Genomic DNA, 24,011 nt, shown 5'->3' on the forward strand with positions numbered 1-24,011 from the left:
TGCAACTGAACTGGCCAACCCACTCTGATCTCAGTGTGAGTGGCAGACTGCGTCGAGGTCTGAAGCCTCAAGGCGAAGGCTGCGTGGGGGACACAGGCTCCTGCCAAATCCCATGCACTTTGCTGATAGATTCAGTTTGCTGTCTGATGCTGGCGGGGAGGGGGGAGGCTGAGATGGATCAAAGTGCACCTTCTGCCGGGATAGTGACCGCTCCTTCAGCAAGGTTTGGACAGGCACGGGGGGGATAGGGGTTTGTTAGTTATTGGGAGCTCCAATCTTAGGCAGGTCATGGAGCCCCTCAGAAACATGGCAGCTAGGGTGGGGAAGAAGTCCAAAGTTCACTCGGTGTACTTGCTGGGGAGGGGGGGGGGATGTGGAAGAGGCTCTTCCAGCAGCTATCAAGTGTGCGGGTTGCAGCCAGCTGCAGATTGTTGCACATGTTGGCACCAACAACGCCAGTCATCGGGGATCCAAGGAAATCCTTGGGTCCTTTCGATGGCTGGTTGAATAGGTGAACATGGCCTCCATCTCTTGAGGAGTGGGAGCCAAGCTGACGATTTGCAGCATCATACCCAGGGGGGATTTGGGTCCTGTGGTTTGGAGTCGACTGGAGATTCCAAACCAGAGGCTACATCGACTCTGTGACGAAGGTGGTTGTAGATTCCTCAACCTGTGGTATGGGGTGGCAGGTTGTAGGACACCCCTCAATAGATCAGGGGTGCACTACACACAGGAAGCAGCTACATGGGTAGCACAGTACTTGTGCCATGCACATGGGGGTTTTTAGTTTAGGTTCCTCCCCACAGGAAACAAGCCTTTGGCCTGAAAAATTACCATTTCATGACACTGATGTGGGTGTGCTAACTGTAAAAATTGGTAGTCCACCTAAACAGGTCATTTCAAAGGATTTAGATATGCTAAATCTCATGTTAGGAAATTGTCAAAGTGTCTGTAGCAAGATCCCTAAGTTACTCTCCGAAATAAACAATAGTAATGCCAATATTGCATTAGATACCGAAAGCTGGTTGAAACCAGACATAAAATAACAGTGAAATTTTGGACTTGGATTGGACAATGTTTAGGAAGGATAGGAGGTGGTGTGTTAATTGCAGATAAAAGCTGTTTAAATGCAGTTGAGATTGATACTGCGTCAGACTGTGAGATAGTCTGGATAAAGCTGTCAATCGGATAAAGAGTGACCATTGTATTAGGATGTTTTTATAGACTACCAGCATCCGCAACAAACATTGCAGAACGTTTCAGGGAGAGTCTTGAGTACATAGGAAATAAATATTCAAATTATCCATTAGTTATAGGTGGAGACTTTAATCTGGTGCCCATTGATTGGGAAAATTACATCACAGGGGGCAGAAGCAAAGACTCGTGAATTTATTCTAGGTGCATTCTCAACATACAACCTTGAGCAACTGGTTAGAAAACCAACTAGAGATGGGAACATATTAGATACCCTGGTGACAGACAGACTTGATCTTTTTGAGGAAGTTAATCTAGTTTTCTTGTTTGGGAAAGGAAATAAAAGTGTCATTAATGAATATCTTCATAGTCAGCTCCAAGCATTCATCGCGGGACACAAAGATATTGAGCACCTTTGGCCAAAATTTAAAGGTAGAGAAATATGTGCCTAGCTAAAATATATGGGAAGGAAAGGATCCACCTTGGTTCAACAAAGAAACAAGCGTAACATCAGGTGTGCCCCAGGGCAGCATAATAGGTCCGCTGCTTTTTACAATTTACATAAACAATCTGGTTGATGGTATTGACAGCGGCATGAGACTAGTTGCCGATGATGCTGTAGTCTAAAGGAAAGTAGTATCACACAAAAGTGGTGAATAAATCTATGAGGGTTTGCAGAAAATAAATGCATAGGGTAATGACTGGCAGTTCTCTCTCAATATTAGTAAATGTAACCTACTGTGTATAACAAGGCAAAAATCCCCATTAATGTAAGAGTACAAAATAAATGCCCAGTCTTTGGAAGCAGTAACATCCGTCAAGTATATGGGTGTGACAATTCAAAATGATCTCAAATGGAACAATCAGATTACACAATTAACGGGAAAGGCGAACTCTAGATTGCTGTTGCATTGGTAGAATCCTGAAGCGATGTAATCCTTCAACACAGGAAATTGTTTAATATACTTAAGTTCATCCAGTCTTAGAGTATTTTTCATCTGTTTGGGACCCTTACCAGTTGGGTCTGATTCAGGAGATTGAGAAGAGCCATAGAAGAGCAGCAGGGTTCGTGACTGGTAAATTTAGCCATCGTGAGAGTGTTACAAATCTCATAGAAAGTTTGAAGTGGGAGGCACTTGCAGATAGACAACAAGCTAAATGGAAGGGGCTGCTCACTAAATTCCAAAATCCAATCTTCGCCAAGGATGTAGAGCATATGTTATTACCACCAACTTTCAAATCACGCAATGATCACCATTCAAATATAAGGGAAATTAGAGCTCGTACTGAGGCGTTTTTCTCTCGCGCAAATCCGTGAGTGGTACTTTGGGGGGGGGGGGGGGGGGGGGGGGGGGAATATGACTGGTGCGAATAGTGCACTCCGCCACACACCGATTGGTGGCTAGCAGAGTATATATGCAGATGTAGAAGTGATGCACAGTTAAACAGATCCTTAACTGATCTTACTTTTTCACCTGAGACTGCAAGGAAAAGATAAACCGTTCGTGGCTTACCTCTGTGAATACACACATGCAACTTCCTCATGCCTGTTCTGTGTAGAACTCACATTGATGTCATCCCTAGCAGCAGATTTTGCAGTGTGATGGAAAAGTTCTGAGTTGCAAAAATTCTTATTCTGTGGCCATGATGGGTGTGCAGTGCATTTATTAATAAACACTGAAAAATAATACACAAATACTCAGTTTTCTTTTATTGGATAGATAAAACAACTAATCACCAAGCAGCGGCAGAACACACACATAAGATGGTTGTAATTGGCAAGCTTTCGGAGCCAGTGGCTTCTTCTTCAGGCAGAAGGGTTGAAGGGGAAGGAAGAAGGGTGAAGGAAAAGGACTGGGGAGATCTAGAAAAAGGGGTAGATTTTGGGAAAGTCACCCAGAACTGTGTGTCAGGGAACACTTACTATATGGGATGAGAAGGAAAGACTGGTTGTTGGGGACTGCATCAGACAAGATTTGAAAACCTGAGAGCTTAAAGATGGAAGACAGGGTAATACGCAAAACAGAGATTACTACTAAAACATCGTGTATGAGTTAATAAGGGTGAGACGCTAAGTGCATTGTACGTAAAAGAGGTGGGAGGGGGCCAGTGAAAAGTAGATGGAAAGACAATGAAAATAGTAGAAAACTAAAACGGAGTGAAGCAAAGAGTAGTTACGGTGAAGAAATGTTGAGATGGAGGAAACTAACATAAATTAAAGCCAGGTGGGTGGCAAGAACCAAGGACATGTTGTAGTGCTAGTTCCCACCTGCGGAATTCTGAGAAACTGGTGTCTGGGGGAAGAATCCAGATGGCGATTGTGGTGAAACAGGCGCCGAGCTCACAAATGTAATGCATGGCAACAGGACATTGCAAGTTGCCAGTATACACCCTCTGCGTATGCCCACTCATTCTAATTGATGATTTGATGGTAGTCATGCTGATATAGAAGGCTGAACAGTGTTTACATAATAGCTGGTATATGACTTGTCGTTTCGCAGGTGGCTCTCCCTTTGGTAGGATATGTTTTGCCAGTTACAGGTCAATTATAGATGGTGGTAGGAAGGTGCATATGGCAAGTCTTGCAGTGGGGACGGTCACAGGGGTAGGAGTCATAGGGTAGGGGGGTGCAGGAGGAGCATAGGGTCTGACAGGAGTGTTGCAGAGATTGGGACGGCGACAGAAAGCTATTCTAGGTGTGATGAGCAAAATATCAGACACAATGGATCTCATTTCAGGGGATGATTTTAGGAAGTCATGGCAGTGTCAAAGTACCTGATTAACACATTCCAGACCAGGATAATACTGAGTCACCAATGGTGTGCTCTGAAGCTGTTGTGTGGAGGAATCAGCAGTACCCAGGATTGAATGTGATCTGCTTTTTAACTAGGCTGGTGGGGTTATTACGTTCAGTGAAGGTGGAGGTGAGATTGGTGGTGTATTGCTGTAAAGAGTTTGCATCCAAACAAATACGTTTGCCTTGGTTGCCAATACTGTATGGGAGGGAACATTTGACATGGAAAGGACGGCAACTGTCAAAACGTAAGTACTGTTGTTGGAAATGGAAATGCCGTGTGGCTAGGGCCTCCCATCAAGTAGACCGTTCGCCTGGTGCAAGTCTTTAGAGTTCACGCCACTTTGGTGACTTGCATGTCAATGGGGATGAAATGATGATGATAAGGACAACACAACCCCAATTCCTGAGCGGAGAAAATCTCCAACCCAGCCAGGAATCAAACCCAGGCCATTAAGCATGACATTCCATTGGTCTGACCACTCTGCTACCAGGGGCAGACAGTACTATTGTTTGTTGATAGGTTTAATGTGGACGGAAGTGTGTAGTCGGTCTTAGGTGAGGACAAGATCAACATTGAAGAAAGTGGCATCGGATTCAGAATAGAACCTTGTGAAATTTAACTGGGAGGAGGTATTCAGAGATTCCAATGCTTCCAGCAGGCCAGCCTCACTGTGAGTCCATATGGTAACGATGTCATCAATGTATCTAAACCAAACCGGGGGCTGAAGATTTATGGATCCAGGAAAGCCCCCTCCAAGCAACCCATGAAAAGGTTGGCATGGGAAGAAGCCATCCTGGTTCCCATGGCTGTACCCGATATGTTTGTATGTTTGCCCCTCAAAGGTGAAGTAGTTGCTGGTAAGTATAAAGTCGATTAAGCTGAGTAGGAAGGATGCCATAGGTTTGGTATCACGTGGGTGCTGACTGAGGAAATGTTCAGCAGCAGACAGACCATGTATGTTGGGATGTTGTTATAGAGGGAGGTGGTATCAGTGGTGACAAGCAAGGTGTGTGGTGGGAGTGGGATTGTCACAGATTTCAGATGATCTAGGAAATGGTTGGTATCTTTGATGTAGTGGAGGAGTCTTTGAACTACGGGTTGCAGGTGTTGATCAGATAAGGCAGATATACAATTGGTGAGTGCTCTGAAGCCGGCATCTATAGGATGGACAGGATGATTGGATTTGTGGATCTTAGGAAGAAGATAAAAGGCAGGGGTGTGTGGTTTGGGTGGGGTGAGAAATTCTATGGATTGAGGTGTTAGTCCTTGTGAGGGGCCTGAGGTTTTAAGCAAGGACTGGAGGTCAGTTTGAATCTCAGGGATGGGACCTTGATGCCAAGTGCTGTATGTTGAGGTGTCAGACAGCTGGCATAGACCTTCACTAACATTCTCCTTTCAGTCAAGTACTACAGTGGTAAATTCTTTGTCTGCTGGTAGGATAATTATGGAGTCATCAGCTTTTAGGTAACGTAGAGCCTGGAGTTTTGCAGAGGACAGGTTAAGGTCGTGTTATATAAGGCTGTGAGGAAGGGTTTTGATGCAATGTGTGGAATACTTGGAAGGCTTATAAGAGATGATTTTGAAGTAGTGATGGTGGATCAAGTTGGGATCGTGGTCTGAAATTTTCAAAGCAGGATTCAATGTCCGGTTTGCTGTTGGAAAGGCTTTAGGATTGGGTTGCAAAGTGATATTTTCAATGGATATTACTTGTGAAGGAAAGTAGGTCCTTCACCAAAGTAGCATGATCAAATGCAGGTTTAGGGCTGAAAGAGAGGCCCTTGGTAATACTGATAATTCAGGAGGGGAGAGTGCTTCAAATGAGAGGTTAAAAACACTGTACTGGTGTGACTGGTTCTTGGGATTATGGGTTATTCTTGGCCTGGTAGGCAGTGGTGAAGGCTGTGGGACGTTAAGGAGGTTGGCCAAGCTCGGTTTGTGGGAGAGGAGTGGTGGCTGATGGTGTGGCGGATTAGGGAGCTGCAGAGGAACGGGAAGGTAAATACTACTGTTCAGGTACTTTAGCAGAAGGTGGGATAGTTTTTTGAGGTGAAGTCTGGCATGTTGTTGCAGTTTGAAATTGGCTTGGCGGATGATACCATTCAAGGAAACATGAGGGGCAGATAACTGCAGGATTTTATAGAAGGAGAGAAGTCTGGTGGAGTGGAAATTTGGTGATGAGGCATATAGGTCACAGATTAGCTGGGTAAGAGCAAGAGGTTGCTCTATTTGAAACTGTAAAAAAAGCCTGATGTAGAGTAGGGTTACTTCCAGAAACAGGGACTTTCAGTGTTATCCTTTTCGAGTAACTCCAAGGGACAAACAGGTTTGGAGAAACAGTATGTGGGACCTTAGTTTTGGTAGTCCGAAGACATATTTTCGAAAAGAACGGATGTAATATGAGATGGGATTCATCATCGCAAGAGAGGACAGTTTGGAGAGTTAGAAATTGTGGAGTGGCAACAATAAGTAATGAGTGGGTGATGTGTATTGGGGGGGGGGGGGGGGGGGGGGGGGGGGGGGGGGGAAGAGGTCGATCAGAGTGGTTTACAGAAAAACAAATGCACAAAACGTGGAAGTATTACGTATGAACAAAATAAGAGGATGGTCGAAAAGAAAATAGCTGTCAGATTTGTGAATAAATTAGCGTAAGACGATCGGGAGAAGGCCATGCAGTGTAGTGAACCATAAATTCTTGTATGCCAATTTGTAAATAACAATGAAATTGTTGTAAGCAAATAAAAGTGGACCCATCTACAAGCACGGAAGTCAGTATTAGAAAAGATGTAGGGGCATAGTGTTAATTAATCTTGCTAATACAAATAAATAAACGAATGGAATAGCACATAAGGTAGAAAACAGATGACAGTTTGAACAAGACAGACGATAATGAAGACTGACACATGGGGTTTGAATAAGAAGGAATGATGGCCACATGGACTACTATAACAGTGAAAACAATCACTGACAGACAAAATTATATAACTGGATAGGTAAAAAATTTAGTCGCCAAGTGGCGGCAGAACACACACAGGAGACGGTTGTAATTTTCAAGCTTTCAGAGCCAGTGGCTTCTTCTTCAGGCAGAAGGGTTGAAGGGGAAGGAAGGAGGGTGAAGGAAAAGGACTGGCGAGGTCTAGGAAAAGGGGTAGATTTTGGAAAAGTCCCCCAGAACCGTGGGTCAGGGGAAACTTACTGTATGGGGTGAGAAGGAAAGATTGATTGTTGGGGACTGCATTGACGAGATTTTAAATGAAAACCTGAGAGCTTAAAGGTGGAAGACAGGGTAATATGCAAGACAGAGATTAGTACTGAAACATTGTGCTTGAGTTAATAAGGGTGAGACGTTAAGTGCATTGTACATAAAAGAGGTGGAAGGGGGGCAGTGAAAAGTAGATGGGAAAGACAATGAAAGATGTAGAAAACTAAAACGGAGTGAAGCAAGGAGTAGTTGCAGTGAAGAAAATCTGAGAAGAAGAAATTAACGTAAATTAAGGCCAGGTGGGTGGTGATAAGCAAGGACTTCTTGTTGTGCTAGTTTCTCCCCACCTGCAGAGTTCTGAGAAACTTGTATTTGGGGGAAGAATCCAGATGCCACTTGTGGTGAAACCCGTGCCAATGTCACGAATGTAGTGTAGAAGTATGAAACCAGAATTTGATTGAAACAGGATATTGCGAGTTACCAGTATACAACCTCTGCCTATGCTCATTCATCCTAAATTTGCTGGTAGTCATGCTGATGTAGAAGTCTGAACAGTGTTTACATAATAGCTGGTATATGACTTGTCATTTTGCAGGTGGTTCTCCCTTTGATAGTATGTGTTTTGCCATTTATAGGGCTTTTATATGTGGCAGTAGGAAGGTGCATATGGCAAGTCTTGCTGCGGGCATGGTCACAGGTGTAGAAGCCATAGAGTAGGGAGATGGGTGCAGAAGGAGCAGCAGGTCTGACAATATTGCAGAGATTGGGAGGGCGATGGAAAGTTATTCTAGGTGTGGTGGACAAAATATCAGACACAATGGGTCTCATTTCAGGGGATGGTTTTAGGAAGTCATGGCCGTGTCAAAGTACCTGATTAACACATTCCAGACCAAGATAATACTGAGTCACCAATGGTGATCTCCGAAGCTGTTTTGTGGAGGGATCAGCAGTTCCAGAAATCTGCTTTTTGACTAGGCTGGTGGGGTAATTACGTGCAGTGAAGGCTGACGTGAGAATGGTGGTTTATTGCTGTACAGATTATGCATCTGAACAAATACATTTGCCTTGGATTCCAAGACTGTATGGGAGGGAACGTTTGACATGGGGAGGATGGCAACTGTCAAAATGTAAGTACTGTTGTTTGTTGATAGGTTTAATGTAGACAGAAGTGTGTAACTGGCTTTAGGTGAGGACGAGATCAACATCAAAGAAAGTGGTGTGGGATTTCGAATAGGACCATGTGAAATTTAATTGGGAGAAGGTATTCAGAGATTCCAGGAATATTTTGGCAAGTCAGCCCCATGACTCCATATGGTAAAGATGTCATCAAATTCTGTCACCAATTGATGCATAGATTTTTTATTTATCCAATTAAATAATTTTCTCAATAATTGATTGTTTTTGTTGTTACAGGTACTCTGCTATATACACTCAATTTTATAGATTGCTGAAAACTGAATGCAAGGCTGATATTACAGTTCAGACCAGGAGCACGTTGTAACATAGACTGATGTGCTAGGTACCCAACAAAAAGCTCTTGTTGTAATAGTTTACTGCAAAATGTAATAATAGTAAAGGAGCTTTATTGACTTCCAGATACCCCTAGCATTTAATATGTTAAATGTAGAGTCTAATAATTAATTTCATCAGGATGTGTATGCCCTGGGAAATCTGGGAAAAACATGGGAATTTTTTCCTCCTAGAAAAAGCATGGAATTTTACTTTAGCCCACTACTACAAAATAATACTGCAGCAATGAAACATAAACAAGAGACTAGCATCAAAATAAAACTTGATGAATTCTTCTCGGGTTATCAGCCGAGTGATGGCGTCATCTTGTTGCAACGTTTCAATGAGTTTCGTATCCACATCTCCTGGCGGAGTCAGAAGATGATGGGTACGAAACTCATTGAAACGTTGCGACAAGACGATGCCACCACTCGACTGATACCCTGAGAAGAATTCATCAGTGGAATACTCCAAGAAAGAGTGTGTAACGCCGGAAATGCATGTCCTCCTATTTCCAGCTATTGCACTGCAATTTTTTTTTCCTTGTTTTGTTACCTGAAGATATAACATTTCTGTGTCTTTATATATTGTAATTGTTTTATGCGTTTTGGTTGACGTATAATTGGTTTGTTTTATGAATATTATTTGTATTTATACACTGGGTCTGGCCTAGGGAAAACTATGCTATCGAACGAATACATCGATAGGTCATGTGGAGAAACAAAGTGTTTAGGATCTTTGGGAATGTTAACTCTGCTGCGTGGAGCGCGGGCAGAGCAGAGAGAGTCTGGCTGGGGTAGGGCGGTGGAGCAGGCGTGTTGTGTGACACTCCCACGAGTTGCCGCGCTTTCGGGGTTGGGCAGCATGTAATTGCGCTCGACTTGCTATGATAGTTTCTGACACGGTGTCGCGGATGGGAAGCATTAGCTGGGGCACATCAAGAGCCCGTTTTGCCTGGTGACCGTGTCGAGAAGAAGGCGCGCCAACATCCAGCTTCTGCAACAGCGACGGCAGACAATGAGTGACTGTCGCCGCCTCCTCGATCGACAGCTTCAAACCTTCAGTCAACCAACAAGGAAGACTGGAAAGCACGTAAAGTTTTAGAACTGTGTGGCAGACCTCAGCTTTTCAAACTGTTCCATTTTCGTAACTATAATTACAGCAACTTAGCATGAACATTTGTTGCTCATTGTCCCAATTGCATTACCAACCAGGGTCCCTTCCTTTTCCGGAATGAACCCGAGTGTTGTTGAAATTAAAACGCCAGCATTAAAGTAATATTATTCCATTTCACTGCTTTAATTTCAAAGTTCAGTTAAAGTATTCATAGCTGGCTACAGTATTTAGATTACACAAGCACAAATTATGAGTGCGAGTTTTGTTACCATATTTTAGCTTACCTGTGACTACAGCTCAGCTTGGTACGTACTAAATTTTACTATTGTTAATTGTTCAGAATCATTAAATTCAAGTTCAAAGTTAAATCTCTTATTTCTAAATTGCGTAGATTCAAGTAGCTTTTGAAATGATTGTTGAGGTAGCCCAAGACTAACCTTATTTTTGAATTTCGTAGTGCTTCAGAAACAAAGCTCAATTAATTTCAGTCACTAAATTAACTTTCAATTTTCCGGTTTTATTAATTCTTTTGCTAAATTAAGTCAGAGTGTAGCGTAATTTATTACTTCTGACAAACTTTCAGTTTTCACACTACACGTGTCAACCTTCAGTTGCCACGCTTCTAGTGCTAATTTATGTGCAATAACCTTTCTTTTTCAGTTGCTATAGTAATTGTCCATAGGACTGGCGACCGTAATTTTCCCCAAATCTCAAATATCTAATTACCGCTAATTGATTGTTAACGTAACGGCCGCACATTTACTTTCTTTATTAACTTTACCCCTTTTCAAAATTAATTTCCACCAGTTTCATTTGCATTTTTCCTTTCATTTAGATGTAACCCTTTCCTCCCTCTTTACCGACAGATTAACTTCGGTGACGAGTGCTTTTTCCCACATTTCCATTAGGTACATGCGGTTTAATTTTTCACTGTCATTAAGGTCGATAAGTGAGGGGGAGGTTACATGTGGCGACTTGGTGACAGGACAGTCTTCAAATTTGAGGTTGTTCTGGACACGAATTTTGCATTGTGCAAATCTTGTAACAAAGTACTGGTTACGAACAGGCCGTTATGTCAGAGAGAATAAATAGTGGGAGTAATCCTAACTATATTTGAGATATGGCATTTATATTGAAAATTATTAAAATGAGTGAAGGCAACAATTACCAAAATTTGGTAGACTTGGATACGGAACAACCGGTCGAACAGTGGGAAACGTGCACCGCGGTACCCGTTGTTCAGGGGCAGGCGGCTAGCATGAAAGACGCGACCGCCGAAACGCAACAGAGAGCAGAAATGGAATTCCAAACTTTAGAGAATGTTTCGGAATCGGAAGTGAAAATCAAATCTGAACCCCTTGATGACGAATACGGGGGAACGTATATAGAGGAACCAGCTACAGAAGTAAAACTGGTAGTTTCCGGGAATTTAATTGATTTATTGACTGTTTTGATTAATCAAATCAAGAGTCAATCGGCAGAAATTAAAGCTCAGGCTGCCAAGCAAGAAGCTCAGTCTGTCAAGCAAGATGCTCAGTCTGAAGAAATTTACAGGAAGCTAGACAATCAGAACAAAGCTATTAATGTTGTTAACAACAATGTTGGAGTTGTTAACGCAAAAGTTGATAAAATCAAAGAAGATATTGTTGTAATTAATACCGAAATCGGTAATCTTAAACAGGAAATGATAGGCGCTCAGGCGGAAATTGCGAGCATAAATACTCGTTTAATTCCAAAATTAGCAGAATCGAAAAAAGTGTAGGAGAAGCAGTTGCTCTGATCATCGAGAATAAGGTGACGGAACAAATTCAATTAGTGAAAAAAGAGGATCAACAGAAGGTGGAAACTTTAAAGGCTTTAGTGTCCGAAGTAGATATTACAGTGAGGAAGCAGGCTAATACCTGCGAAGAGAAAAAGAGGGAAGTGGAAACGCTTGCGACAACCACTTGCCAAGTAATTACGAGAGTGTTGGAATTAGAAAAGAAACTTGACGAAAAACAGAGCTATGTGCCAATCTGTGCACATAGTTCGGAATTGTTGACAAAAGAGGAGCGGTTCGACCCCTTGAAAAAAGGCGGTATACACGTGACAGATTTCATTAAAAATTGTGAAAGAGTTTTACCCAGATCATGGACTAATGAGAGAAAAATTAATGCGGTTATTGACGTGTTGGCTGGTGATGCCAAGCGTTGGGGCCTAAACCTCAAACCTCAACATTACGAACCTGGCTTTTGACGAGTTTAAAAATTTGTTTCTGGCTGAATACTGGTCAGAGCAAAAACAACAAAGTGTCTGGCACGAATTTGTCGTATTGAGGCCTTTTGATGCGAATTCGCGTGGCTCGATGAAGGAGTTTTGTGAGGGCTGGATCCGCAAGTTGGAATATTTGCTTGATCACCGCACGGAATCCGAAATAGTGTGGGAACTCTACAAGAAGCTTCCAGATGATACAAAATGCTACGTAGGAAGCAATTACAGGACAATCAATGATTTCCTGGAAAGAGTTGAGGACGAGGACAATTGGCGCAATAATCGCGGCAGTGGTAGAGGCCGTGGTAACAACAACGGGTACCACAGCAACCGCAACAATGTTAACTATGGGAATAATGCATACCACAATCTTGGCAGCAATAACAATAGTGGTTCGGGCCGTAATGACAATCGGTACAACGCAAATAATAACAGGAATGACGGAAACCAGTATCACACTAACGTGATACGGGCTTCACAGAATAGTAATAACGCCAGAGGGTGTGACCAGCCGCCTCAGCAGTATCCGGGGAGCGTATCTGCTGGGACGAGACAGGGAAACCATTATCGTGCCGGTGAGGGGCCGACCGGGCGTGGAGAAATCTTGGCGGCCCAATAACAGTAGAAAACCGAGGTGTCGTCGTTACGAAAATTCCGTATGGAATAATCAACGGCGGGAGAGTGTGCCAGTGTTACGAGAAAGGAGTGCGCCCACAAGTAGTAGATCAGCTGTAGACACGGCAGTAGAAAATACATTCACTGTCAGTGAGAACAATTTAAGCAGTGTTTCGGAAATCGATTATAAAGTGGCAGCTGTAACACCCACAGTGAAACTGGAGACTGAGTTTAAGAATGATTCGCAATTGTTGAGAGATGATCAGATGTCGGATAACACGTCCGTCATCGAGCGAGGGGATGCAGAGAGGGATGAGGTCTGGTTAAGGCAGTTCGGTTGCTTATACAACGAACTAAGAGATTATAGGGGCCTGTACGGGAGATGTGTTTATGAAGAGCGCGGGCAGGATTTGCCGCGTCTCGTCCCACAGGAAGATAGTGTTTGTGAAGTGATAGAAAGTTCTGGCCCTAACCGGCAGACTTTACCAGAAATAGTTGATGTTAATGGGGAGCACGAGCAAGATTCGTCGTGTTTCGTCCCGCAGGAGTTGGATGTTGAAGTAGTAACGGAAAGTTCTGGCCCTAACCAGCAGACCTTACTGAAAGTTATAGTGGTAGAAGTAGCCGACCCATCTGACGCAAAACTCCAGTTTAAACATTGCGAGAGTATTAAGGAGAAAGATTACGAAAATTTTAGTGATAGCCGGACACGATTGGTAGAAAAGCACGTAGATTACAGCGTGTATGAGGTTAGAGCTGACTTTATACGGTCAGACGGTAGCAGTGTGGGTTGCGCAGATCCAGAGGAAGTAATTGCAGATACTACTGGGGACATTCCTCCAGGTAGATTGGCAGATGAGATCAATCTGATCAAAGAGGAATCAACGAAGGTGACAATTAGTGAATTGATACCAAAGCAACACTCACTAGTTGACGAGTTACAGGAAAAGGTTTCAGTATTGGAGGCAAAGCTACAGACTAAGACTCAGGACAAACGTGTTGAAATTAAAACTGTATGTGAACAGAGGCTGAAAAAGCCGCCAGATAAGCCGAATTTAGGATCAAAGCCAGATTTTTTTTTTTTTTCTGGAATGACCTGGATCTAGACGAGGATTTATTGTGTGAAAATAAAGAAACATTCGAGGACAAGTGTAGACAGATAGTAGTGTCTGTTAATATGCACGACCTACAACTAAACGTGTTGATTGACACCAGTGCAGAATTGAGTGCTGTATCTGGGAAAATATTTCAGTTACTGAAAGACAGACCTGGTATCGTAGTTATGCTAGTAACAGGAGTGAAAATTATTGGTGCTACTGGGAAGGCCAGTAAGCCGGTCACAAAACAGATTTTTGTCAGCTTCGAGATATGTGGGGCACAATTTGAACAAGAGTTTGTCGTCGTGCCAGACTTAACTATGGAAGCAATTATCGGGTTAGATTGGCTATTAAAGTACCGTGCAGTGATTAATTGCGAAAGCAAAACTTTGACATGTACGTCACAAGATAAAACAACAATAGTTAGTTTTGATGAGGCAGGAGATGGTGTGTATAGGCAATACCAGCCTATACAGATTAACTGGCCGGATGCCATTGACGTAGGTATGCATTTGAACTACTGTAACATGAGGAATCTCGGCATTGACAATAGTGTAGAAAGTGAATTGGAAAGTATTGTAGATGGTGTGTCAAACGTAACGCATGAACAAAGACGAGGCCTGTATGAAGTAATAATGAGGAATAAGAGTGTGTTTTCAGACAAACCGGGACTTGTGGAAGAGAGAATCAATTTCACTCCATGGATTGACACTAGTATTGGTGTGAAAAAAGATCGTTTGCGAGAAATAATGAAGCTAAAAGCCGATGCTCGCATACGTCGTCATGATGCTAAAGTGCATTTTGCTAAGTTTGTGATCGGAGACTTAGTACTTGTAAAAGCTCATGAGAAATCGAGCGAGATAGACAATGAAATCTCTAAATTTAAGTTTGTTTATAATGGACCATATAAAGTCATTGGTATACCTCACACAAATGGTTATTGCTTAGAGTATCCAAGCTCAGGAAAACTATTGGGTATACGGAACATTGTAGACTTTAAATTGTACCAACCAAGGATTGATTAATACCCCAGAATGGGTAATTTGTACAGTATGTAAATATAGAGTGTAATATTTAATGATTTGCTAGATTGCCATGCTTTTGCCTGACCAAGAGGACATTAAAGAAGTTATAATTAATATGTAATTAATTTTGATTAAATGATTTAAGAGTAACTGATTCTTAATCAGTTGAAAAATCCAAGCTGCTATTTTAAGTTTTCAGCTGAGTCACAGTAGATTAAGGAATGTAAATATGATTTTGTAACTAGCTGTAAGATTTCATAAATATGTGATTTACTAGTCATTGTCGATGTACTTGGATGCTGTTTTAAGTTTCAGGCTAGTACATGCGTATTATGATGGACAGTGTTGAGTTATCCACTGTGATAGTGTTAATGGACTCCTTGAGATTACTCGGGAGTGAGTTTTTCTGAAAGAATTCAGTGAAACGGATGTTCTGGAAGTGCCGTTACAAGGGTGAGTGAGATCAAGCGTGCTGCACAGGTGGGTGCAACAATACTGGCAAGGCGGAGTCGCTGTCGGCTCTTGTGCCGCTGTCGGCATTCTTTGTACTTGCGGGTACGGAAGGCGGAGTTGTTTTTCTTCCCGGACAGCTGATGTGAAAGAATTCTGCTGTCAATATTTATGTTTTTGTCAATCTGCTGTATATTATTTTCTTGTTTAACGTTAAGTGGACTCTCATGGCGAGAGTATTGATTATGAAAAGGTTATATAAAATGTGTATTCTATGTAATTAATTATTAATTTGCGTATTTTGATATACCTGTTTTTTATGACCATGTACTCAGATTAATTTTGTAAACAGTATTCCATTTCTTGATACTGTTAGGAATTTTGATTTTTTGAATAGCTAAACCATTTTCTATGTTTCCTATGAATTTTAATATATTGTCAACCTGTTTTCTTTTGTGTAAGATGACAGAGTGGAATAAGATTAGGAGTGTCTCCACTCAATTATTATGGTCTAAAAAACTGGTTTATGATTAATTAGCCTAATGATAAATTTTCTTGATGTTTTGAGCATATGCATTTCTGCTGTTTTTTTTTTTCCTTTTTGGGACATTTTCTGAGTCTGTTTAGGTTACAATAACATCCTCAGACAATGTGGGGCACGTGTAATGCCGGAAATGCCTATCCTCCTATTTCCATCTATTGCACTGGAATTTTTTTCCTTATTTTGTTACCTGAAGATATGACATTTCGGTGTCTTTATGTATTGTAATTGTTTTATGCATTTATGTCGACGTATAATTGGTTTGTTTTGTGAATAGTATTTGTATTTATACGCTGGGTCTGGCCTAGGGAAAACTATGCTATCGAACGAATACATCGATAGGTCGTGTGGAGAAACAAAGTGTTTAGGATCTTTGGGAATGTTAACTCTGCCGCGTGGAGCGCGAGCAGAGCAGAGAGAGTCTGGCTGGGGTAGGGCGGTGGAGCAGGTGTGTTGTGACGCTCCCACGAGTTGCCGCACTTTCAGGGTTGGGCAGCATGTAATTGCGCTCGACTTGCTATGATAGTTTCTGACACGGTGTCGCGGATGGGAAGCATTAGCTGGGGCACATCAAGAGCCCGTTTTGCCTGGTGACCGTGTCGAGAAGAAGGCGCGCCAACATCCAGCTTCTGCAACAGCGACGGCCGACAATGAGTGACTGTCGCCACCTCCTCGATCGACGGTTTCAAACCTTCAATCAACCAACAAGGAAGACTGGAAGCACCTAAAGTTTTAGAACTGTATGGCAGACCTCAGCTTTTCAAACTGTTCCATTTTCGTAACTATAATTACAGCAACTTAGCATGAACATTTGTTGCTCATTGTCCCAATTGCATTACCAAGCAGGGTCCCTTCCTTTTCCGGAATGAACCCGAGTGTTGTTGAAATTAAAATGCCAGCATTAAAGTAATATTATTCCATTTCACTGCTTTAATTTCAAAGTTCAGTTAAAGTATTCATAGCTGGCTACAGTATTTAGATTACACAAGCACAAATTATGAGTGCGAGTTTTGTTACCATATTTTAGCTTACCTGTGACTACAGCTCAGCTTGGTACGTACTAAATTTTACTATTGTTAATTGTTCAGAATCATTAAATTCAAGTTCAAAGTTAAATCTCTTATTTCTAAATTGCGTAGATTCAAGTAGCTTTTGAAATGATTGTTGAGGTAGCCCAAGACTAACCTTATTTTTGAATTTCGTAGTGCTTCAGAAACAAAGCTCACAATTAATTTCAGTCACTAAATTAACTTTCAATTTTCCGGTTTTATTAATTCTTTTGCTAAATTAAGTCAGAGTGTAGCGAAATTTATTACTTCTGACAAACTTTCAGTTTTCACACTACACGTGTCAACCTTCAGTTGCCACGCTTCTAGTGCTAATTTATGTGCAATAACCTTTCTTTTTCAGTTGCTATAGTAATTGTCCATAGGACTGGCGACCGTAATTTTCCCCAAATCTCAAATATCTAATTACCGCTAATTGATTGTTAACGTAACGGCCGCACATTTACTTTCTTTATTAACTTTACCCCTTTTCAAAATTAATTTCCACCAGTTTCATTTGCATTTTTCCTTTCATTTAGATGTAACCCTTTCCTCCCTCTTTACTGACAGATTAACTTCGGTGACGATTGCTTTTCCCAAATTTCTATTAGGTACATGCGGTTTAATTTTTCACTGTCATTAAGGTCGATAAGTGAGGGGGAGGCTACAACTGCAATCACATAAAATATAACTATGTGCCATTTGCAACAACAAAATGTATTGCACACTCAAGCATCGGCCAACATCGAAATGTGTCAAAGGCTTTAGGAGGAAGACTACCGGGTGTAGAAGTATGAAACCAGAATTTGGTTGTAATAGTTACATGTTTGTTGTTTGAAACTGATAAACAATATTTTATTCAAAATAATTTGCTATTTATATGTTTCCTCCACCTCTCCGGCGGGTTATGAATGCCATCCCAAAAAACAGTTCTCCTTTTGAAGTGAACTAGGCAGCAAGCCTTTTTTTTTTTTGTACATTTTCATACAAATTGAAGCATTGTTCAGCGAGAATGTGTCCCAGTGATGCAAATAGATGATAATCAGGTGGGGCCAAATATGGGGAATAAGCTGTATGCCCTAGTATTTACAAATTGAACACTTCGATTGTTTTCCCTGACCCGTTTTGCTGTGTGTGACAAGGCGTTATTATAGAGCAATATGACTTTGTGTTGCCTTTTTCCTTATTCTGCTCATTTTTCATGTAACGCTCAATTTAAATTGATCATTTGCTGTTGGTAGCGATCAGTGTTAATGGTTTCACCAAGTTTTAGCAGCTGATAATTGATGACACCCTTCTGATCCCACTAAACACAGAGTATTGTCTTCTTTCCAAAGTGATTTGATCTTGCAGTGGATGTCGATGGTTTGCCTGGATTCACCCATAATTTACAATGCTTAGGATCTCAAAATATCTCTCTTCTTCTTATCACATGTCACTATTCGATGGAGAAACGACTTTCTCTTGCAATTGGCAAGCAGCATTTCACAAGTGGTCTTTCTATTTGTTCGCTGTCTTTCATTTAGTTCATGCAGAACCCATTTTCCCACTTTCTGCAGCTTTTACATACCTTTCAGCCAAAGTGACAAGGCTTTTCGAGTTACAGTCAATTGTTCTGCAAGTTCCTGTTGAGTTTGAGTATCATCTTCATCCAATAAGGCCTGCAGATCGTTGTCTTTTAACTTTTTTGGTGTTTCCCCATGCTCATTGTTTCTCACATCAAAATCACCAATTTTGAATTTTTTGAACTACTCGAAAACTGTGTTTTCCCAAGAGCATGGTCATCAAAAGCTTTGACAAGCATTCGATGCAATTCTGCAGCAATTTTCTTCAAATGATAACAGAAAACCAATGCTGTCCACAAATCATAGTTCGTAGACACAAATCTTGGTATGTTCATGGGTTTGAAACATGCTGATGTATGGAACTTGAGGTACTGCGTGTTGACATTTGTCGTCAGCTGTTACAGGAAGCAGATGACGCTGCAGATGTGCTCTCATGGGCTAACAGTGACAGCTACCACCTTCTATAGAGAAATTCCGCTTTCAAACTTCCAAATCTGATGTACAATACTTTTTAATAACAAACTGATTTTGATGAGCGTGATGTCAGAACTGTGTATGTTTCTGGCAGATTGTGGGAAAATATTGTGATTGGTTGTTTGAGAAGCATTACTATCAAAGTTAATTTCCTTTTACACAAGATGAATTATGTTATGTGTAAGAATGTTTGATGAACTTCTTATATTACGGAGTGTTTGACTCTCATTCAAAACTTAACAGTTTGAGTACCAGCTGCTTTGAAAAATTTTGGGCGCAGAACACCAGCCATTCATGACATTGTTTAAAATTTTACTAGTACTTGTGTGCCTGATGGCAATGGCCTTGCCGTAGTGGATACACCGGTTCCCGTCAGATCACCAAAGTTAAGTGCTGTCGGGCGTGGCCGGCACTTGGATGGGTGACCACCCGGGCCGCCATGCGCTGTTGCCATTTTTCGCAGTGCATTCAGCCTCGTGATGCCAATTGAGGAGCTACTCGACTGAATAGTAGTGGCTCCGGTCAAAGAAAACCATCATAACGACTGGGAGAGCAGTGTGCTGATCACACGCCCCTCCTATCCGCATCCTCAGCTGAGGATGATACGGCTGTCGGGTGGTCCCGATGGGCCACTTGTGGCCTGAAGATGGAGTGCATGTGTGCCTGATATATGTTAAAGGGTAACATATGCCAAAAAAAACACAATATTTCATGTGGAATCTCAGCTTTTCTTATAGCTGTACTGAATGTATATTAATTTGAACCATTATATTTCGTATTTGTGCAGTTGTGCTACTTAACTGGGATGTTGCTACAAAAGTGTGTTGCAATCTCGATTTCATGTATTCAGTGCTTTGGAAGCTACTGTTCTGTATTTGACCTAATTCATATTTATACCTCCGTAATACAAAACTATGCAGTGTACATGAAATCTGGGAAAAAACTGGTAACCTTAACCTTATTTCTTCTTCCACTTTTACACTCTGTTGATACAGAAAAAGTAGTTGTTTCATGCGTTAATTTCAGGTGGTCCATAGCATCAGTGATTCCTACAATCTCAAAATTTTTGTTTTGTCACACCACCACCAATGTACCTACTGTGGTATACACTGTGCTCGCTATCTGCCTGCTAATTGTGGGAGCTGCCTCCTGGTGCATTGCAGTATTGCTGTGTTACTGCTCATTATAGCTAATTACCCATTTTTCTGTATCATTCAAATGTAATGTGATAATGGCAAATAAATGGGGCCTGAAACAAGGAACATCACACCCTTAACTACTTATAGTCATTTAACTGAGAAAAATACTTAATACCATTTTAATTCCAGTTCTTTTGTTAAATTTGCATTTGGTTTCTGACAAGAAACACATATGAGGGTAATACCAAAAGTAAGGTCTCCTATTTTTTTATAAGTACAGAACTCTGTTTGTGTGGCAGTCGTTCACACTGTTATGTAGAGTGCTTCACGCACTGTGTGTAAACATGCGCATGCCGTGCTGAGGAGCTCAGTCTTGGCTTGGCAGCCGTTGAGAATGGAGCTCCTGTTGGATGTTACTGCCAAGTGTGAATTACGCACAGTTATTCGATTTTTGAATGCAAATGGCACTGGGCCAATTGAAATCCACTGCCAATTGATGGAAGTGTATGGTGTGTCATGCATGGATGTCAAAAACATTTGTATGTGGTGTAGAGAGTTTGCAGCTGGTCGGACCGAAATTCACGACGAACAAAGGAGCCGGAGACTGTCAATTTCTGAGGAGACAGTGTTGAAGGTTGAGCAAAGCATGCGTGAAGATCGGCAGAACACCCTGGATGATCTCTGCACGTTGGTTCCTGAAGTTTCCCGAAGCACCACTCACAGAATTTTAACGGAAACATTGAACTACCGGAAGGTGTGCGCAAGATGGGTGTTGCCACACATGCTGACTGAGGACCACATGCAGCAACGAGTTGATGCTTCCTGCACCTTGCAGCCGAACATGACAACGTTCTGGACTCGATTGTCACGGGTGACGAAATCTGGACATACCACTTTACACCTGAGACCAAGCAACAATCACACCAGTGGCGGCATCCTTCTTCACCAAAGCTGTGGAAATTCAAACAAACACAGTCTGCTGGTAAAGCCATGGCAGCTGTTTTTTGGGATTGAAAAGGGAATTGTTGGATGACTTTATGCCCACTGGGACCACAATTAACTTTGACAGGTACTGTGAGACTCTGAAAAAACTCAAACGGGCAATTCAGAACCAGAGATGAGGAATGTTGAGCAAGGGCGTACACATTCTCCATGACAACGCTCGCCCACACATCGCTCGGCAAACCGTTGCTCTCCTGCAACAGTTTCAGTGGACCATAATCACCCACCCATCCTACAGTCCTAACTTGGCACCCAGTGACTCACCTGTTCCCTGGGTTAAAAGAACATTTAGCCAGGAAGCAATTGAGCTCCGATGACAAGGTGAAAGAAGAGGTTCGTAACTTTCTGAACAGCATGGTGGTGAGCTGGTATGACATGGGCATACAAAAACTGCCACAGCATCTATAAAAATGCATCGACAGAAATGGTGATTATGTCTAAAAATATCTATATGTTCAAGCTGTAAACTGATGTGAACCATTGTAGAAATAAACAGGTCTATGTACTTATAAAAAATAGGAGACCTTACTTTTGGGATTACCCTTGTACAACAGTTGATTTTCTTGCCGATTTTTTGCGAAATATTATTAACATGATTTGGTAATATTGAGATATTTATTGGCCAGTCCTTTGACATTTTAATCAATTAAATCATCTGCTATAGTGGCAGAAGTCGTAGTGCTGGAATTTCAATACTAAAAACACGGAAACTAGTTCTTTACATTGTGGAGAATAAAGAACATGGGATGTATCGACACAAGAATGACACAAATGTCATATGATATTGAGCAACCATCAAAATCAGATCCTCATTGACAAAACTTATGAATGCCTTTGAAATGTAGAACATTATATGTAGATAAGTAAGATTAAAGGTGATAGTGACCAGAGTGGCTTGTTGTGCTCAGTGGACCAGTATTTATTCAAGTAGTCTGGTCATACAGTTGGGCCTTGTGACAAACTTTTCCTGCACTATTTTCTGTCAGCTTCTTTATGAAACCTTGTATCATGTATAATCTCCGTGGCTGTAAAGAGGACATCTTCTACATTATGCTTCCAAACCACCTTGTGGTATGTAGATACTTCGAGTACTGTTGATTCCCTTCTTTCTTGTTCCATTTATGAATGGTGAATTGAAAGAACAACTGTTGCTCTCAGTATTAGCTCTAATTTCTCTGGTTTTAACAAGATGCTCAAGTAATCTATCTACATCCCAACTCCTCAAACCACTAGGAGGGGGTGCTTCCCACTTTATCTTACAGTATGTTTTCTTCCTGTTCCATTCACATATGGGATGTGGAAAGACTGGCTGCCTGACTGCCTTTGTGTATCATATAATTAGTCCAATTCCCCCACACCCCTGGTGCTGACTGCTGACTCAGTTGTGAGCTGGGTATATTCCAGTATCAGTCTTTCCCTACAGTTTTAACCCTCTATTGCTCCCTCTTATACCATACAAGTTATGCCTTGACATCTTAACACATGTTCTATCATCCTTTATTCTTGTCAATGTTTTCCACATATTTCTTTCTTTGCTGATTCTGTGGATCTGTCAGAATCGGCAACTTCCTCATTTCTTATGTTATCAGTCCACCTACTTTTCAGCATCCTTCTACAGCATCACATCTCATGTTTCAGTTCTGTTCTTCTCAGGTCCTCTTCCTGTTTCTTCACATTTTTCATGCAGCTGTTTCACTGTGGCATCCCTGCAGTTCCTATTCATTATCACAGTATCAACAGCCTTAGAGAACATCACACACACACACGCACGCACACACACACACACACACACACACACACACACACACACACACACACACACCACACACCATCATCATCATCCCTCAATACTTAAGTACATCACTTATTTCCGTGGATACTTCCTGATGATTCTGCTAAACTTCAGCCCACTCTTCTGCTCCTAACAGTCCCCTACTTGATTTTGAAATATCTGTCTGACCATAGCGTAATCCAGTGAAGTGGCTCTTTGGGAGTAGTATATTTATTTATATTTTTCTCATTTGTTCAGTGTCTTTAAAACCACACCCGAATGCAATTGTGTCTTCCAATATGCAAAATTTGTTAAATGTTTTTACTTGAAATGTAGCATACAAAGAGATTTAAAAAACACTTTGATTTTTGAGTCATTTAACTATTTTGGAAAATTATTTCAAAATTGGTTTTGCTTTTACGTAACTCGCAGTTTAGCAGTAAAATCATCAAACATAATGGACTGATTTACTTCCAAGAAAATTACTTGAAAATGAAAATATGACGGTATTGCAATTAGTCTCAGCGTATTTGTGCTTTAAAAGTATGGACTCAAATATTGAAATTATTGTGGACCCACACAGCACTTGAAGAATACTCCTCTTACCATCATATTCAGGCTGTGGTAGTCAAATCCTGGCTCTCGGCGTAAGCTGAAAAGTAAAATTTTAAAACTGATGTAGCTCTCCATTGTGGCTCATTGCTGTCGAAAAAAAAGTTTGTTAAATGTTAAAGTGGACGATCTCCGTGCTTCCACTTTGATTTCGCTTTATAGGTTGACACACAATGGTATCCGTTGAAACAGTGGCCGCTAAAATTGTGGAGCTGTAAACGTCTTAAGAAAAATTAATTCAATTGAAGGAACATGACAGAGGGCTCACTGTACATCAAAATAACTCGCATATGAACTTTAACTTACCATATTAACAACCTTTAACTTATGCGGTCAATAGGTCTGCTTCCTATTACTAGAAACAAGGGAGTGAGAGGGAGAGAAAAACAATCTAGGAGTGTTCTTCTCCCTTATTAATTGCATAGAAGTTATTACATTTAAGGAGTTTACTCCTTGATACTAAGATTAAATTTAATATTTGCTATAAAACAGGAGTATTTTACACTGCATATGCTGTCGGTGAAATTCATAAGGTTCATGTACATTTATTTCTTTGTGAGATATACTTCTCATTCCAGGATTTCACGATTTTTTTGTTTTTAATGTCT

General features: G+C 41.3%; 1 pseudogene; it reads left to right on the forward strand.

Annotated features, from left to right (window-relative positions):
- Positions 1–19,214: 19,214 nt before the first annotated feature.
- On the forward strand, positions 19,215–19,332 carry LOC124623325 (annotated as a pseudogene).
- Positions 19,333–24,011: the final 4,679 nt, after the last annotated feature.

This window comes from Schistocerca americana, chromosome 7, assembly GCF_021461395.2.
Source record: "Schistocerca americana isolate TAMUIC-IGC-003095 chromosome 7, iqSchAmer2.1, whole genome shotgun sequence".
Taxonomy (NCBI): domain Eukaryota; kingdom Metazoa; phylum Arthropoda; class Insecta; order Orthoptera; family Acrididae; genus Schistocerca; species Schistocerca americana.